At 38.2% G+C, this 19,237-nt stretch overlaps 1 long non-coding RNA gene across 1 annotated transcript in view; it reads left to right on the top strand.

Moving 5' to 3' along the window:
* The window catches only part of LOC129456972 (uncharacterized), a 76,211-nt gene extending 58,326 nt beyond the window's left edge, over positions 1-17,885 (top strand). The window contains exon 3 of the long non-coding RNA XR_008649020.1: positions 17,679-17,885. This is a non-coding gene — a long non-coding RNA (uncharacterized LOC129456972). The remainder of the gene's footprint in view (positions 1-17,678) is intronic.
* The last annotated feature ends 1,352 nt before the right edge of the window (positions 17,886-19,237 follow it).

Genomic DNA, 19,237 nt, shown 5'->3' with positions numbered 1-19,237 from the left:
AGTGACAATGGAGTAAACCTTGTGTATAAGAATGTGGTATGGACCTTTTTTTTTTCTTCTAAAAGCAAAGCATGTCCCTCAGCCCATCGCCTTTCTCACCTCATTAATACTCTTCCCAAAGGTACAGTGTCTCACAGCAGGTAAATAAACCATGTGGTTTTAGGACTGAGTCATAAATAACCCTTGGCTGACAGATAAGACAAGGGGTGAGGGATTGAAAAGACCTTATTTCCCTTGTGCTGAAATGTCTCTCTTGCGAATCAAACTTTATGTTATTAAATAAACTTGACATATTTAATATTAAACTGATCATGTCTGTATTGGTCCGGTCTGTATGAGGCGTGAACAAAAACACATATACTCAAAGAAAACATGGTGTAACTAAAAATGTTGGAAAGCAGTCAACTGCAAGAAACGGAAAGAGAGACCCCTTTATTTAAATTGGCTCTAATTGTGACTTCAGCTCTGAGCTAAACATGTCCATGTTACAATGAGTAACTCTCTCCTTTGTTTGTTTCAATTGTTTTTTGATAAATACAAATTCAAATGCAGCTGGTGCATCATCACTCTCTCTATGCTCTATCTCATATGAGTGAAATGTGCATTTTGTCTTAGCACCGTCCACACATAGTGGTGAGGCATTGCCCCAAATCTCGCTGTGGTTTTGGAGTTCAGTGTACTCTGCTGGGGTCTCTCCACATCACAGCAGTTTGACACAACATGGCAGCTCTGAGCAGAGCGGTGCCAGCTGGAGCCCCAGCCCATTGACTTCAGTGTGTTTTCCCCTGAGTCATCATCGTACCTTAGGTGCACCTGACCCTCCAATCATCTCACTTTTTCTCCTTCACATCTGACAAAAGCATCTTAAAAGACAAAACATATACACTTTTTCTCACAGCTCTCCCAGTTGTTTGTTGGAAACCTTGATTATGGTATTTGTAATGAAACTGAACACGTTTGGATTTGGCACATCAGGTTTTGATGCTGTTATACTGCCACAAACATGCCAACACGTATATTATATATTACTGACTTTTACCCTTGTGTGCTGCCCAAGCCCATGGAATGACCTGTCTTCACACATGCTGATCCCGGGTAAGTGAAGTGCTGCAGTGAAAGGTCTGCAGGTCCAGAGTGCATTCATATGTTTATGCATGTCTATATATAGATTAGTATGTTTAAGATAGATGTGTACTGTGAATAAAGCAAAACCAGATTTGTCCATGTTCATTCTAGAAACCTCAGTCATATAACTTTCTCTCACTTTCTTCTCCTCCCACTCCAGTGATTTCTCCCTCTATTTTCTCTTTTTCCTTAAAAAAGTTTTTTTTTTTTTTTTTTTTTTTTTTTTAAACAAGTGGTTCTCTCACAGCGCCAACATCAACATCTAATAAAGCCCAAAGATAAACAGGGACTGGGCTCTACGGCAGAGTGGATTTCATCCCCAGGGAGCACCGCCAACTCCTGTCCATCTGCTCAAATGCAAACCTGCTGTTTTTACCACCAAAAAAGAGAACTATATCAAAACAATGTCGTCAGACCTGCATATAGCTCTATACAAATATGACCAGTACTGTAACATCTGGTCTTATTTGCTGATCTTAAACAATGAAGGTCACTGTAACAAACATAAATAGCAATAATATACAAAAAATTACCCTTTATCTTATTTATTTAAACACATATCTTAACAACAAATAGTTTGACTGTTAATTTACAGAAAATGTAGAAACAATAATTCCTATGATAATGTGTTTATTATGTTGTTTATTCTTACATTGGACAAGACATACAGTGCATACAGGAAGTGTGGATCACTGTGGACAGTGGAAAAAAGTCTGTAGATGTGCAATGTGTGTAGATGAAAATGTTAGTTCGAAAAGAAAAACACTAGGTAACATTAACTCCAAAGCAGTCGCCAACTGGAACAGCTTTGTGGCTACAGTAAAACAGTCGCATGTGCTCACTCTAATGAGCTGATAACCTTTTTTCTCCATTTGTGTTCTCTGAAACCTGAGTGGAACAGGTCACATAACTGCAAGAGTTCTCAACAGGTTAGTGTTGATAAAGAGCGGCGTGTCAAAGCAGAAATCAAAATGAAACAGTTTAGATTTAATTTATATCTTGTCAATGAGCCTCATGCAATAGTACAATACATAACAATATTGGTCATTCTAATGAAAAGATGAATAAACAATATGTGCATTGTTGATGACAAATAAGGCACCTGTTGCTTCCATAACAGTCAGTATTCTGGCCAATGACTGTACAAAGGTTTGGTTAAGTTTTAGCACACATTATCCAGTCTGCCTTAAACCTGTGGCTGCTTGGTGCCAGCTGCAGATGTTTGGCCACTGTCCCTTCAGAGAGTCTGGAGTCTGTTAAGATAAACACACACAGTTCACACAGGACAGCGGTCCACTGATGTCTGATGGACGAAAAGTGATACCCCTGTTATACTTGGAAAATGTCAGAAATGTACAAACACACTGTGATCATTAAGACGTTTCCGGATTTATTCCGGCGTATGTGGTGACTATTCAGAAGTTACCAAGGTAACAAAGGCCAAATGCCACATATGGCATCAACAGTTTGTGATGAAATTAAGTCTTAATGTACACAAATAAGTGAAGTGATATTTGTGTGACAGTCCCAAGCCAGGATAAGGGGATGATTAACTGAATGACACCCGAGTTACCTATTGTTTGGACTGATTTCTCTCTATGTGGATTTTATGTGTAATGTTTTTTATTGCATAAATGCATGTGTGTCTTCCCAGTATGTGGAGTTTCTCAATTGGTAAAAGTGTCTGACTTAAACATTTCTGTCAGTCTTTCCAAGCCATCTCAATTCATCAAATCTAGCTTGAGCGACATAAAATACTTCTAATATCTCACTATAAAGGTATCATTACAGCACAACCAAGATCAAGGAAAATATGAGAGGCATGTTATAGCCAGAAGATGATACCAACACAATATCGAATTGTTGGTTCAGATTTGTATGTGATTCAATGAGCTAATGCTTTTTAATGAAAGGCAGCTGAGCCGGGCTGATAATAGTTTGACTGTGGCACAGACGAGCATCTGCTGTCCTACACCAGACTGTATAGGAGGCAGCAGTGTAGCCCTGGGACACGGCCACCACGAAACACTTGTTCTGCTCTTTTCATTCAATAGCCATCAAAGAGATGTTTTAATCTGCACATCTGATAAGCCTTTGTCCTTCCTGGAATAAAGTGGTGCTGAAGGGTTGTCTACAAATTGCAACGTTGGTGGTTCAAATATAGACATGCTTCTGCATGGTCAATATAAAATCTCTGGTCTGCACATTGTGATAGGTTGTACTAAGGCTTTTTTTCCCCCATTATTTTAATTTCCTTTTAAAACATTTTCACTGCTACAACCAATGCAGCCTAATTGTCAGTCTATAAAACTGACCAAACATGAAGATGATTTTGATTGGAGTTTGTTTATTCTTAAAATGAATTATGTTTTGGGGGAAATTAACTTTTGGGGTAATTAAGTTAAAAAAAAAAAAAAAAAAAAAAAAAAAAAGTACCACTAGTTTGAAATTCTGATAAGCCAGTGACCTCCAGATTTAAGTAGCCTCTCTGTATTGCATCTCATTACTTTCCTCTTTCTCATTGGCCTTCTCTGTGTGAAGTGGATTGTTGTCCTGAACACATGCAGGGCCAGTGTCTGTAAAACCCCATGCCCAATTCAAACTCTGCAGCACCTTCCACTGTTCCCTTAATCTAATTAAAGCTGCACACAGAGGGTCCAGGCCCTGGAAACTGCTCTGTGGGGTCCCGGGCCAGCCCGTCGTGGGCAGATTAGAAACAGAGCCTCCATTGGCTTTGTAAATGTGCAGGGGGAGCTGGTTCAAATACTGGGCTGCTGAGAAGAGGTGAGTTTGAGGAGGTGGGTCATATGGCATAAAGGGGGAATGTCAAGGACAGACCTGTGTCCTAAGTGGGTATGATGAAAAGAGCAAAAAAAAAACCCCAACTAAATCTAAATAGCTGTGTATATTATCTATGTATGTTTATTGCATATAGTATAACCAAATAATAACAAAATGATGTTAACTTCATAAATACAAAATAGAATTATATTTAGCAGTATATCCTATTTGTATCGTTTGTCTTACACATTTGCAACTCCCTCCGTTGATCATTCATCAGAGGCCACCATACCTCATCAAAACAGAATGGCAATGAGATTCCTAATGAGATAGTTTATCATCTGTGTCAATAGATGGTCAATAGATAAGTAATTACTCTCTATTTTTTTGTGAATGTTGCTTTGCCAACAACATTTTGATTTGCGTAATTACAATTCTCATTGACCAGAGTTGATACAAATGTAACATGACAGTCTCTTAAACTTCTTCTCAACAAAAATTCTTGTCCTCCGTAAACCACAAGAGTTTTCCTATCAGCCTACAGCTGTGTAAATATGCATGTGTTAAATGAACCACAAGCTGAGAGCCCTGCATAAGGCCATGTGCTACACAAACAAACAAACAGCTCTCTAACCTCATAACCTGGTGTTGTGTTGTGGTAAGATTGTCGTTATGCACGCACACACACATACACACACACAATTATATGTGCACGCACATATACACATACACACACACATGCACTGGGACTGAGGTAACCAGATCAGGCGTAGCAGCAGTTTCTGTGGTCGTGTTTCCGCAGCCCATTACCTGTCCAAACTACAGCTCTGTATTAGACTCATAGCACTCATTAGACTGTCAGAAAATATGCCCCTAAAGCAGTGTTTAGATCCAGGACACATTCATGTTAATTTGTATTAAAGCACACTGTTTCTATGTTCTTAAAGTTTTCTTGTCTAAATTATGGAAAAGTTTATTCTGGATGGTCTATGTAGTTTACAGTGACTGGAGTGTTTGTTATTGTGCCAACTTGTGAATTATAAAAAGGAAAGGAAGACAAACAATAATTAAAACATAAAAACACTGTAAACACTGTAAACTGTTTTTGATGGATGGCACTGAGGATTCATGATGCCAATCTAGTTTCATCCTGCCTGTACCCACTGTTCTTTTAGCATCTATCCTTTCCTTTGAGCTGCTCATGTGTAAGCTTTCTCAAAAGGAATTATTCAGACTATGTGAAGTAAAACAGAGATTATAACCTATCATGAATAGCTTTTTGTGAATAATGCCTATATGTCTCAACTTACTGCGACCTCCCATATGCCTTTGATATAACCAGACATGTAATAGTGCAATTTGTTTTGGTTTTGGGCTTTGGTCCACAGTACATCTTCCTTAAAAGCAACTCAGATAACTGATATATTTTGTGGGAAAGGGAGTGGGACATTTGTTAGGGGACTTTTAGCTGTAATGCCCTCTACTGGACACACAGACTTAAGGTCTACTCTGCAGTTCGCTCAAATTAACCTCTGTAACTATTTTCTTGTCTTTAAAAAAAAATAAAAAATTATGCAAAGAAGACAAAGATACAGACAAGACAAGGATAAACAAACATGGTGCAAAGCATGAGACAAAAAAACAGGAATAAAATAATCATCTGGGCTTGGGGTGGGTTGAGGGGGTTGGTTGGGTTGTAACTATTTTCACAAAACACAGCATCAGGGATTAGACTGACATTTTTTTTCAAGTTATTAGTTAAAAAGTATTGAAATATGGTTGATCATATGAAGATGAAAATGGTCCTATCCTGGCTCAATTGATCACTCAAAGATTTTTACACCAAGGAACCATTTTACCAAAGTGAAGCAAATTTTAAACTCTATATCTATTTCAGATCAGACTTAATTGTGGCTCACTCTAAATGGCACAGCACATTTATATTTCTAAGCAGAGGCCATCCAGGACAGAGCAGAGGCACAGCAGATCAATCCTGTGCTGCCCAATTATCCCTGACAGTGGGATTGAGAGCACTGCCTCCTGTGTGTGATACAGGGTCCCTCCGGAGCACTGGGCCGATAGCACTGAGGTCCGATAGGCCAGAGCGTGCAGAGCAGCCGTGTGCAGAAGCATGTGTTTACACTCTACATGTGAGTCTGTATGCAAGCTCTGTGATATCTGAGGCTCTGCTGGTTCACTGGTCTAAGACATGTTACAGTAATACCCTGAAAAGCAACAGGTGGATTGCATTACAATACAATACATCGATTTATCACGATGATTTCCCTTGTAATGTTAAATATTTTCACTGTAATTCAGTTGAGGCATTATGTAACTTTATGGTTGAAGGGTGCACCACTTGCTTGTGTTCATGGAGATGTCATTACTTTGCCTGGAATAGACACAATATGGCATTAAACCCTCTATTACATGGAGACAAGCAGGTGAAGCCATCAGACCAAGTTAGAGGGCAGATCTACGGAGAGGCGACCACACTCATTACACCAGGAATTGAATAAATGCATGATGCCAAACAATGGAACATTTCACGTGGACACAAGCAGGTGGTGTACTCCTCTCCAGGAAACTTACATACAGTGCACCTTTAAATTCATTCCCATGTAGTGCACAAATGTGTTTACCTTTTTTTCTGATTTTCAGGTTCAGATTGATTTAAAATTAATTAGGCCTGGTAGTTATAGCTTCAACTTGTGCGAGACTTGTTAAAATCAGATGGTGTCTTCTTGCGATAGCCTGTGAGTAAAGTTAATTCATGACCCAGGAGAATCTTTATTACAATCATGTAATACAAAAGTAGACAGACAAAAGTAAACAATACAGTAATCCTACATGAAAAAGGTTCTGTCAGACCAGCCCTGCCACTGATGTAATGAGGATATTGATTGCACCAACACATACTGATGAAAGATCAATGGACAGGGCACTATAATGTGACATCTGCTAACAATATAGCATGATTAAAATAATATGAGACACTGTGGAAGCAACTTTAACTGGAATACAGTAATAGTGGGATATGTTAACTAGTAGCACAGCAAGGAACATTTCTTTTCTGTTATTTTAAACTTTTCAGAAATTCCAGATTTGGTTTGGAAAAAAAAAAAAAAATGATTTCACCGAGCGCTCTGTCCACCTTGAGGTTCATGGTTCAGTAAGCTTCACTGCTGTCACATCACTGTCAGGTTAACATCAGTAGACTTTCACTCAGATTACTGACTTCATTTCTGTTTTGTTTGTTGGTTTCCTTTGGTTTATGTCAGGGGTGTTTAAACTTTCTTCATCTATGCTCTTGGCTGGTGGTCCCTGTTGAATTATTTGTAATATTCATATAATAGAGCTTTGACTGTGCCACATTCAGGTTAAGGAAGGCCTCTGCCCTTGTAAGGAATGGCACCATGGTATTGGACTAGTTCTATAGCAAAGTCAAACACAACATAACTGATCGACTGACAATTTTGGTTCAACAAATATTTGAAAATTGAATCCCCTGACTATCACCAGATGATTTTGAAAACTGAAGAAAGAATGTAGGCTGCACAGTTTAACGTGCCATTGCCAGATGCTCTGTATGTAAGAAGAGACTTAAATGGTAGGCCTATTTCTGGTGAGTGATACACATGAGTACATTTATGTTTAAAATTCATGGCTGAACCTGTGTAAAGCTAATTGATGCATTGCAGAAATCTATCTTGACAGTTTAATCCCCGGATGTATATTTTATAGTGTATTGACAATGATGGACTTTCACGATTATTAAGCACACACACATGGCCTATATGGATCTTTGAGGAGGTGCAGTGCTCAGATGTTGGTCATGGAATTTTTCTATGGACAAATTCATCTTCACACAAATATCCGGAATACCTCTGAACCTCTTCCAAATACATTTTCTAACTCTGCTAATGATTTTAATGGAAAGGAAAAACAAACAGGTTTCTCTGTGTCCGCATGTCGGCATGATGCACATTTGGCTGCAATTTAAAGCTATTAATACTTCATTTTCATAATTGTGGGGTCATCTCTGGGGTGTCTGGATATTTCCCCAGCAGCTGCAGCAGGAGTTTAGTCTGGCTCGGACCGTAATCAAAGCTCCAAGTCTGGTTAGAGTTACACGCTCAAATCAAAGGTGAGTTTTGGCACTTGTTGTTGTGTTATAGCTCACATTGTGGACAGAGGTGAAAAGAGGAAGAAAAATAGTTACAATACTTTTTCAATGCAGTAAAAGAATCATATTTTTAAGTAACAAGTTTGAATGGTTAGCAATCCTGCATCTCTGCAAGAAGGTCATGTTTGAGTTTGCATGTTTTCCCTGTGTGTTTGGTTTCCTCTGGATGTACTTCAACTTCCCTCATTGACCTAAACATTAAACATTATTATGTCATCACACATCATAGAATTTTCAGTTAGCCTAATGTTAAACAAATGGAGATTTTAACACGCTAAACAGTAAACTTACCATTCAAAAGTATTCTGACATTATAGTGTGATAGGTCTATTTACCAGTAGTGACCAAGCAGCTTATTCGGTTTTTCGCAGTTCTTTTATTTACTTCTTTATATTTTGGTTGATGGATCTCTATGTATGTTTTGCTACCAAACATGCCGGATTTTGCTAATGACATTAACAATACTTATCTACAGACTAATTCTCCAAGTACTCCTGACAATGAGCATAACCCAAGATCTGGAAAAGATTTTTGCTCCTGCCAGGTTGCTTCAGCTGCAGTGAAGGATCATACGTTCAATGTGGAGGACAAATTTCCCTACAGGGACATAAAGCATGTCTTAACATTAACAATGGCCACTTGGTTGCAACAGACACAATTCACTCTCACATTCATTCACCTGAGGAAAGAAACCTATAATTTATATAGAATGGAGTTGATGCTTGAAACTGACAAAATGCTCAGAGACATGCGTTATGCCTAGAAATGGACACAAAAAGCTACTTGAAATGTGTTTTTAAACCAAGTCAGTTTACCACTCAGCACACCTCTCCATCTTCTCAGTATGGGATTGTCAGCCTTCAACAGGTTTGGTTTGGTGGATCATCTGTCTGTCCACCGCTGTCCGATTACGTTGTTCTCACAGGATGCAGAGTGAGTAGACAATTCTCTCACAGTTTGCAGCTCTGTGTTTTTATGTTCATCCAACCATCAAACATGAGCAGGGTATGTCAATGCACAGGCAAAACATCCAAATAAGCATGAAGCCACTGCAGCCAGCCACAGCACCACAACTAACACACAGTGGAGGTTTGGGTTGAATCTGTGGCTGTCCACATCTTTTCACTTTAGCTTGGAAGCAGCCTGCACAGTTGTCCTCCCTTTGGATTTTTTTTGGTTCAAAATCAGCACAAAACCCATGTAACTGTTTAGAGAAGATGTGACAAGTGGGACATGTGAAAGCAGGGGTGGTCAGTATTGTCAAAATTGGACAATGTAAATGTTTGCCAATCATGCAGTGTAGTTGCCTTCATAACTAAATGATTAAAGGTTTAGGGGTCGTGCAAAAACTTCAATAGGGAAATCTTTAAAAAATCAGTTTGTGTGTTACTATCCTAATTGGGCCAGTGGGGGAGAGGTCCATTGGTCCTTTTCTTTAGGGCTTTTTTATAGTCTTTATTGCTAGGTTAGACTCCTGTATGGCACAGCATCTTAAAGTGGGGACACACCATGTGATTTTTGGCCTGATTTTTCTCTGATTTTCAATTACTTTTAGTAGCTACCAGTCATCAGTAGTTGAAAACAGTCGCTGCTGCTTCTGTCAAGTGTAGAGCAATTATGTCTTGAGTCACGTTCGAATCGCAAACTGTGAACCAGAAGAAGGACCGACTCGACCCCAGTCGCAGTCATTCAAACATAGTTGATTTTTATGACCGATTTTGGACGCTCCCCTCTAGAGTGAACTGTTTATTGGCCCTCCTCCGCACATGGAGCCCAGCGGCCAATGAAAATGGGCAAAGAAGACTTTGGCAAAAGCGTCTGCACTAAAACTGTACTATTTTCACTTAATATCACTGCCAAAAAACAGATTAATAACATAGAAAGTGCACTATTTTTACACTTACAGCTAGAGCTTAACATGGATCTAGAGCAGTAGTGCTAGCAAACATAAACCATGCACTCACTGCGTTAATCCCTCCCCCCTCCTCTTTTTCTCTCCTCCTCTTTTCCTCTCCTCTCATGTGGGTGATGTTGTTTGGAGCACTGAAATGACAAAGAGCGGCTAATGATCCACACAGAAACATGTCCAACTTCTTCAAATGTGAGCACTTTTAACATCCATTTTAGAGAATCCCCAGTGAGATAGTTTCACTGCTAGCGTCACTACTTTGAACGCTTTGGTCTCATTGTTTAGCCAATGAAAAATCACAAAAATACACACCTGGTCCCACACATGTTCGCTTATAACAATGCTTACTACTACAAATAAATGAACAAATACTTGATAATACACATTTACTAGTGATCTAGGCTTAGATTTGTCTCTGGCTGCAGAAATCATTCAGCAACAACCTACAACAAGATAACATTAACCTAGATGATTACAATTCGCTGTTTAATTACTATACAGCTGTTTTTGTGGATTATTAATTGTACTTTGTTGGGTGACATTATCTTCAGTTGTTTGTCAAGTACTGTGTGCTCTCTCATGACTGACAGTTGTTAAGTGTGGACCCACGGTTTCTCTGTAGTCATGCAGAGTCCAGTCATGTAGTGTAGACCCTCCACAACATGAATCTGAATCTCTTACGACTATGAAAGTCGTGTAATGCGTCCCTAGCTTTACAGACTTTTTATATTTTTGACTTGTACAGGTCCCAACCTCATGCCTTATAAAAACAGCAGCCATTGAAACATCTAAAACCATATGGTCAGAAAATACACTGAAATAAAATAGAGCCAGGGTCCTTAATGCCCCTGTACTTTTTGACCAAGTTTTGCAAAATACAATTACATACATTTACCTCACTAAGATTGACCAAATAAAAGCACACATCTTTTCTGAAGCAGGTTTAAACCATTTATGTGCTGCCGTCTTTTAACACCCATACACCTCACAGTTTGCAGTTATAGAACAACAAAGTTTTTTTCATTGTAAAAAATCCTTTCTGAGCACCTGTTTATTACTGTCATTAGGACCCTATCTGAACATGAGGCATCTGGCAAAACTTAATACAGCACGCCAACTACTGCGACGGCAAGTAACCATAAAACCACACATGTTGTAGTTAATATTGAGCTCACGCTTCACCATCAAAGCCTGATTAAGGACTTCAATGGTCTCCATCACAGAAGCACAGAAACAGTCATTTATCTATAAACAGTTAGCTTTGGATTGTTGTGGTCACAGCAGTGTTGAGCTGTTTAATGTGGTCAGCATTACTGAGAACCATTGTGTTACTGTAAGCAGCTTAACATAAGGTTGTTATGTATCTATAAAGGATGTTATGGTACGATTAAGAGTGTACATTTTGAAATATACCGGTAAATGCATTTTTCTCATAGTACAATAGTACATGTAAGATGAAGTTTATAGAAATAGACACTGAATTATAAACCCCTCAACAATAAGTAACACGGCGTCAGGGATTAAGTAACTTTTTTGCAATAAATTAAGTAACTTTTTTGCAATAAATCACTTGTTATTAGATAAATGCAACATGAAGTTTTATGATGATTACCCTGAAAAGTACATAATAGTGTAAAGAAAAGATTGTAAATGTAAAGTAACATTTGGATAGAGGTTTTCTTTGAAATCTTCTTATTAGAATGCACTGATACGGCTTTCAGGTTCAACTCATATAGATTCTCAATACTGTGTTTGAGCATTTGAGGAATCCATAACATAGAATAGATTGGTCGTGGCGTGAAGATATTTTTCTGACATTTACTGACAGAGAAAAACCTGAAGCTTAAAAATAAACTAAACCAGAATAAAGAGTAGTTTTTCACTTGAGAAAGAGAGAGGGAAACATCAGCATCTGTAGGAACTATCGCTTAAAATACACAAAACATCTGCTACACATTTTGTGAATTAAATAGAAATTAATCTACTATAATAGCTGTCTGGTGTTGTGCCAGGTTTTGCGTCCCCTGCTTTATGGTTCATAATAATTTACCCCAGGCCTCTGCAGTGGGCTACAGAATCAAAGGGAACAGCTCTGGGCAAAATATTTACTAATAAAAGTACATGGAGGAGTTTTTCCCCCTGCAGTTTTTCTTCCCTTAAGTTGCTTGACTTGAAGTGTAAATGTGTTCGTGCCTGGTAAGAGGTCCATTTAAGTGTGAATATACTGTTGCGTACCAGTGCTGTATGATAAGAAACATGATAAGACATTATGCTCTTATGGAAATATAACTCAAGCATAAAAACGCACGCTTCCAACCCTGCTGGCAAGATTTACTGATACTCCACTATTTATGCTAAGTGACTGCATTTAAGTCGAGCTTTTTATGATAATAGAAGCCAAAGGACTTGTGCATTTGGGCAGCACCTGTTGACCCGTTATTAAGACATTCTGATTTACTCAGATTTGTTTGATTTTTTTAAATATTTAACTCTGTTACTCATATATCAAAATAGTTATTGCTCCGATAAATACATTGTATTGGACAAGAACTGTAAATCATTAAAGAACAAAGAAACTTTAAGAATGCTTGTTTAATAATATTTTTTAACTGTAAGTCTGCTATTTTAGTTTTACCCAGCATTAAAATTAAGTTTTAAGTTTTTAATCTTAATCTGAGGCTTTTTGGTAATACTTAGAGATTTAATTTACCTGAATTTAGGGGAAGCAATTTCAAAGTTATTTCATAGATACAGCCACCTCAGAAATGTGGAATTTGGAGGTGATTAAGAAGCCATTTGCTTCAGCACATTCTTGAAGCTGGTCTTTAGCAGTGCTGGTGGAGGCCTAAATGCTGCGATCAAAAGATCTTCATACACCATTAACCACAAAGTGCTGCCATAACCACAGAGTTTGCCAAGTCTCACACCATTCATGGATTTTTGCATTTATCCAGAAATAATATTTTCAGTTCAGATACAAAAAGGCAATCTTTCACATACGTGATAATACACAGCCAGAGGGATCTAATTTATTAACACAACTTGAATATTTTATTTATATATTTGTCAAAGTAAGACAGAAGCAGAGACCTCAATCCCATTTTTTTTTACATTATAGCAGATACAGCACTGCTGCAGTTAAAGTTGATGCATTGAGTTTGATATTCAGTATCAGTTATGATAGTGGTTCAGTGGTTAGCGTGCTTGTCCACCAAAAGATTAGAAGCGGTTTATCGGAATATTTCTGGGCCGTGCTCACAATGCATGAAATTTAAGTGATGATATGACTAATAAGGCACCCTCAGATCAAAGTGCTGTAAAAAGTTTACATTGCTGAACCATGTATGATTTCAGATTGCCATTATTTTAATCAGCTAAAAATCATTTAATATTGATCTCCTCTGTTGTGCCATGATTGTAAAGCTGTATATTTTCAGCATGTTCATCGTATTGTGACAAAGCAGTGATTTACCCCCATAATATTGGATTAGAGCTTTATTGTAGAGGTAATGAGCAGAGATTTGTGTTTATATTATATATTAACTACGGCAGTTAAATGTAGCATACACTAATAAACAGATTGTATAAAGATAAAACTATCACACACTTTCACACTATCACACATGTTGACCTGAGGAGTGGTCTGTGGACTGGACTGTGCAGGGCGCTCCAGTGGACCTCCAGGGTGGATGACTCAGAGCAGGTGCACAGAAAACAGGAGGGAGGAGGTCCTGGTGCTGTCAGACCTAGGAGCCCTGCTGAATGTCTCACTGTGGACACAAGCACACATGTGCAGAGGTGTGGGCATCACCGCATCATTTTTATGTGCAGCTAAACCAGTATTGATGGAAGAAGGTGAGAGAGGTACAGTCAACCTCCCGGGTGATATTTTGAAGTATTAGTTGACGTCACTATGAGAAAAAAACACACACATATAAAGTTCAAATTGGTGTAGAGCTAATGTATTCATGACTTTCTACAGCAAATGGTATCTTTAATGTATTGTTGGTTTCTAATCACCCAAAATTGTAACCAGTTTTAGTGGCCCTGCCTGGTCAATGACCGATCTTGTTAAATCTCTAAAGTTAAGCAAATCCGGGCCTGGTTACTTGGATGGGAAATACCAGGTGCTACAGAGGCTGTAGTAGAAACTGTTGTTTTGGGATCAGAGGGGCTGATCATAAAAAAAAAATTAAAAAAAAGAAAGAAAGGTCATAATATATATATTTTTTTCTATGTTAAAGGACAAAAAAATCCCCTGATGCAATCATTCAGACATTACACTGAAGTATTACCATGGCTGATTTCTGGTTGATTGGAGTTTTATATTTACAGTTCATCCTGTCTCCAGTTCAGGCACCCTGCTGTGATGTACACCTTCATCAAAATAATCTACACTATAAGAGGCATACTGCTTTCACATAGCCCATGGTGTATGTATATGTATATGTATATGTATATGTATATGTATATGTATATGTATATGTATATGTATATGTATATGTATATGTATATGTATATGCATATGCATATGTATATATTAAAAATCACCAAAAACCTTTTCTTTTTGTCCAGACCCAGCACACTTGTTCTGGTGCTGAATCCAGAAGACCACACCCTCAAAATAAGCAAAATACTAATTTGAACCGCCTGTACATCACATATTTAAATTTAGATCATAAAGCAGAAATGGTTGTTTCTGAGACTGAAGTCTGTGAAACAGTAAATTTAAGGAAATGTGTGCAGAAGACAGAGAGGCAGCTCGAAGTTTGTTAACATTCCCTCACACTGTTTATATCCACAGTGTGTCACATATTTAACCTGCTCTCTCCGGTGTGGACAAGCACAAATCTTTTGTCAAGCACTGTTTTTTTGCTACACCAATGATAAAGAGCTTTTATGTGATTCATGGGACATTTCACTGATAAGCTAGGATGCCCTAGTGGCACAGTGATTAGTGTTCATTTGGCTATCCCCCTAATCTTTATGCATTGTGTTTATATGATGTTCAACTAGGTTTCCTTCTGAGCTTTTGCTGCTGTTTAAAGACATGCATGTGTTGGAGGGAATGAATGAGAGAGTTTTATGTCAGTGTGCATCTAACATCATCAAAAGTTATTCTCAAAATCCCCTGTATTTGTTGTAAACAGGCAATAATTTCCATAGAGTTTGCATTACCAAAACGATTTAAACTTCTAAACAAAAAAGCAGGGGATTAACTTCAACTGTTACATCACTGCTTTATACACCCAACTCACTGTAGTGTAGGAATACTACTGAATGAGCACTAACTCCAATATTTTACATTTAAAAATCCATTGTATATTAACATAAAGATCGAATTCTGTTTATTGAGGTGTGATGACACAATCCTGATCTCAGTTTGGTCCATGTCTATTATCTACTACTATCTACTGTCAGTATCCCACAGCAACTGTAGTAAATCGAATAATATGATGGATCACGTTTTGTGCCACTTCCAAACCAACCAAACTGGACATAGTAAAAATGTTTTACAAAGCATTGATTTTCCTCAGGTGAACTACGTTTGCACAAAAATAAACCTCTCTTTTACTGCCAGCCTACAACAACACAGCTGCAATAGCAAAAGCAAAAGCCAGTCCATTCCTTGCCATGTCAGGGTCTGGGGGTGTCAAGAGAGCTGACCCCCAACACACAGCAAATAAAAGTGATTTACGGTGGCCCTGCTGGCTGCACTGCACTTTATGAAACTGTCCGGAGCAGAGTTACAACCAAAGCTAACACATACATACACACACCTACAGTAGTGGAGTGGACAATGTTAAGCAATACATGGGAAATGTGCACCATAGTACAGCTGCTATTCAAAGAAATGCATGCACACCATTTAGAGAGGAAATGTGGCTGTGTGAAGCTTACTAACAGGAGTACAGATCCAGTGATGATAGAAATAGTAGAAGGGGTCATAGTTCAACATGCAAAAAGGCATTCTGTGGTACTCTTATATTACAGATATTAGTAATGGATAACTAAGTGGTATGCAGATTACTTTTTCCAGATAAAATATTGTAATGATTTGATATTTTGTGTTTAGTTAAGAGTTGATACCGTTTGTTGTTCTTGTAACTGTTTATGTGTTGTTGTTGTTGTTGTTGTTAATGTAGCTGCTTTTATATGTGACACTTGGTTGCTATGACAACAAGTTGATGTAGTTGAATGCTGTTGTTTTGCTCTTGTTTTGATGTGTGTTTATGGCCTACAGTAGCCCTTGTGCTCAGAAATTAAACTGAAGAACCAGAAGAAATTTGGCGTGTTTCCTTACACCAGAATGCTACAGTAATGTATTAAAGAGCTGAAAAATATCAGATGTTTGAGTTGCAAAAAGAGAAAATTCATGCAGAATGATGATAAAACATTGTATGTCTCCATGCTAGTTTCTCTCTGTTCTGTTGTACCATGCTCCAGGGAGGTTGTGCAAGAGGTCCACTTGTTGTGAAGGGGGAAATAAAGGGCATGATAGTTTTATAGGCTACTGAGCTATTTGAGCTTGCATACAGTGTCTATAGCTCTTAACCTTATGCCATCAAATGTATTTCTCCTACATTATGTTCACTTATCTCAACACCAGCAATGCAATGGTGCATGCAAAAGCTGCCTTAGTTAGTGAAGTTGAAATCTTTATCTGCTGCTGTTTTTAAAGGGCAGTTCTCCATAAGAGGAAAAGCAGAGCTGTGGCCTTATGAGTTTAAATCACCTCACTGCCACGCACACCCTTTAACTAGTCCATAACTGAACGCCTGAGCCAGAGGAGCTGACACTAAGCAGATGTGTGCTGGTTTATCTTGTCAGGACAATGAGCTACTGAAGGAAGCCCCCTGACTCAGAGGTCCAGTCTTGAGTTTGATTCTGAATACTACTGATCGCTCATTAACTGTACTTCTATGTGTAATGGAATTGCAGGTAATATTGTGATGACAAAAAGTCTGACAGGCTGATCCTGAGCAGATGTATGCAGAGGTTTCATCACCATCTGGCCAACAAAAATCACAGGGAGATTTAGGGAAACATCAAAAGATACACTAGTCCCATACATATATGAAAAAAGTGAGCACTGATTTCAATGAAAGAAAGAAAGAAAGAAAGAAAGAAAAGAGTGTTTTAGAGTGTTGAATGTCATGTAATAAAGTTCATATGACATTAGTTCATAATTTCCCTAATACCCTATTCACCAGTCAATCCTAAAATTAAATACAGTCCTTAATTCAAGGTGTCCAGACCATAGCCTAGGGGCGAAATGTGGCCCTCAGAACAATTAGTGTTGGCCCTCAGGACTCCTGGTGATTTGGACCAAGTTAGTATATTTTTTATAAGTTTAAACAGTCGCTACCAACATAACATCATTACATAACATCATTAATAAATATTTTAGTGTGAGACAGACCTGACAATCACTTCCTTTTTAAGAAAAAAATCTGATTTATCCTGTGAGCTTTTTGTGCCACCCAAGCCCGGATAAATGTAGTGTTACAAGTATATACATCCATCCATTTTCTTCCGCGTATCCGGTGCCGGGTCGCGGGTAAATATTTACACGCAATTATTAAATAATGGTTTTATGGTAGTCATAATAATTTCAATTCCCCTGCATATATGACATCGTTGTTAGAAAACTGAAGTGAAGCTCTTCATCCACAGGTGCAGCCCTGGTTGAGTTTCAGGCCGAGGTCATTGTCCCGGGACAGGTGAAGAGACAGATGAACGAGTGGACGACAGGAGCATTCAGCGCCTGTTTGCTCCCACAATGAGCTCCCTCTGCCTGGCTAAATGTGCCTATGTGAGGGACAGAGGAGTAGTAACCCCATAGAAAAACATACCTGCATCGATGACCCCGCTGACCTTGTAGTGACCGGTGTCCAGTTAACCTGTCCACCTCTGTCCTTTCTGTTGCCGTGGATACATCACAGACATTTTTACGGCTTTTGTTTGGTTATTTTGTGTCACTGTACAAATGGATAAAGTTTAGAGGGTTTGTAATAATGAAGAGGAGGAGTTTGCAGTTGAAACTTAGCCCTTTTGCTCCCTCCGGTGGACAAAGAAATCAAGACTAAAACCACATATCTAGTTAATAGTAAATTGTGTGACTAGAACAAGAAAAGGACTTTGTTTTTTTTACTATAATGCATACTAACACTGTGGTACTGGCAACAATAATGTGATATTATAGTTGCTTTGACTAAAGTTGTATTAGTATAAAGCAGGAGTAATGCTAGTGAACTTGACGGGTAGATATAATGTAATAAATATTATGTAACTCAAAGTTCAGTTCAAATTTGAGAGAGATTGATGCATTATGGACATTATAATTGTAATCAGCTGCAACTAATGATTATTTTAGTAAATGACTAGCCAGCGTTATTTTTTTGGTTTTTTTTAATGAGTAATTATTGTATATTGAAATAATATAATTCATTAATATAATTCAATAATTAAATTGAATAATTTACATTTTGATTTAAAAATGGCCCTGTCTTTGTTATAAAAGGTCTTCTGGCATGTGTTTTAGAGTCTGTATAGCAAATAATCATTTTAAAAATATGATTATGATCATTTTAATAGTCAACTAATCACAATTCTTCCAGTTACTCATTGCAGTACAAATGCACAATCCTTTGGTTCACCATTTGTCACTGTTACTCAATACAAAAATGTAATCATTACATTACAGCTACACAGTACACATTTGTTTTCCAGTTAGAATCCAGAGGATTCTAGCATGCAGAGGACCCAGATAGGTTTGAGAGGGGCGCAGACTCACCCCTGCGTGACACCCATCCATCCACAGTAACAGGAGCGCACCATAGAGCCGTCCCACAAAGGCCCGGGCCGGTCAGAGGCAGCAGTCACCACAAGAGAAGGTCAGTGTGTGTGTTTGATGATGCTCTGGTACACTTAGCCTCTGTCCTATCATCAAAGCGCACAGGTGAGGGCAGCATTGTGAGCACAGGGCTCTCCAATTACCCTTTCAACTCGCACAGGGCACATCAAAGACCGCCTTTTACACTGCACAAAATACAAGCACAAATTCATGAAAAATGCAACAACGCTCAGACACACATGAGAGAAACAGAGGCCATAGAGCCATGCTAATGCAAGAATTGGCCTATGATAGTGTCCAAGTGCAATTGAAAGCATAAGCAGCTATATTTAAATAAGAGGTGATAGTTTCTGCTGAGCTAATTTATTTTATTTATTTT

This window comes from Periophthalmus magnuspinnatus, chromosome 16, assembly GCF_009829125.3.
Source record: "Periophthalmus magnuspinnatus isolate fPerMag1 chromosome 16, fPerMag1.2.pri, whole genome shotgun sequence".
Lineage (NCBI taxonomy): Eukaryota > Metazoa > Chordata > Actinopteri > Gobiiformes > Gobiidae > Periophthalmus > Periophthalmus magnuspinnatus.
Note: the sequence above shows the minus strand (reverse complement) of the source record. Positions and strands in the feature narration are given on the sequence as shown.